Source organism: Chrysochloris asiatica, unplaced genomic scaffold, assembly GCF_000296735.1.
Source record: "Chrysochloris asiatica unplaced genomic scaffold, ChrAsi1.0 scaffold00191, whole genome shotgun sequence".
In the NCBI taxonomy this organism is placed as follows: Eukaryota; Metazoa; Chordata; class Mammalia; order Afrosoricida; family Chrysochloridae; genus Chrysochloris; species Chrysochloris asiatica.
This window is the reverse complement of record NW_006408709.1, coordinates 4,710,089-4,711,264: the sequence shown is the minus strand read 5'-3', so window position 1 is coordinate 4,711,264 and position 1,176 is coordinate 4,710,089.

Below are 1,176 nucleotides of genomic sequence, written 5' to 3'. Positions count from 1 at the left end.
CAGAACATGGGAACACTGAATGATTTATAATTTAAATAGGTGTGCGACAGGGTTGTATTCTTTCAACATATTTATTCAACCTGTATGCTGAGCAAATAATCTGAGAAGCTGGGTTATATGAAGAAATACATGGCATCAGAATTGGAGGAATTCTCATTAACAACCTGTGATATGCAGATGATACAACCTTGCTTGCTGAAAGTGAAGAAGACTTAAAATATTTACTGATAAAGATCAAAGAACACAGCCTTCAGTATGGATTACATCTCAATGTAAAGAAAAAAAAAATCCTTACCCTGGTAGGATTTCTTTAGTTTCTCTGCTTGGTATTTAACCACAAGAAATACGAGCTATAACACACATAGATACATGAACACCAATGTTCATAGCAGCACTATTTACGATAGCAAAAAGATAGATGCAACCTAAATATCCATCAACTGAAGAATGGATAAACAAACTGTGATACATACAAACAATGGAATATTATACTATCTTAAAGAATAACAAGGAAACTGCAAGCCACTGCACAACATGGATGAACCTTGAAGACATTATGTTGAGTGAAATGATTCAGTCACAAAAGGAGAAATACTGCATAGGACTACTACTATAAAAGACTAAGAAAAAGAACCCATACGAAAGGGAGTGTGGGGAATCTTTGCTGGTTACTGGCATGTGACAGGTGGGAGGGAAAGGTGGAACATAGGGCAGGAAATAGACACAGGATAGTTTGGGTGCTAGGGTGGGGGACAATACACAAGAAGGGGAAGAAGAATGGAAGAACAAAGCAGGTGGGAGAACAATTAGGCAGGTTTGCATGGGCTAAATGGAACAGAGGTAAATAATGATGTATGCACAACCTCAGAGCAACAAGGCTCTGGGATCCAGGGATTGAGACATGGTTGGAATGGGCAAAGGGGGGGAAATAACATAAATATGCTTGGCTGTCTTTTTTAATCTTGATTTCCCTGACATACCATTATAAAATACATACTTGAAGGGGAGAGAAAGGAATAGCCAAGAAATAGAAAGCTTGTCTTTCTGCCTATACTTGATTAGAATATCTAAAATGGGGCTACAACATGCCCAGTGAAGGAGGCTTCCTGTGGAGCCTCTGCATTACATAAGACCATAGGTGGAATCCTGAACTCCATCCAGAATCTTCTGAGGTGG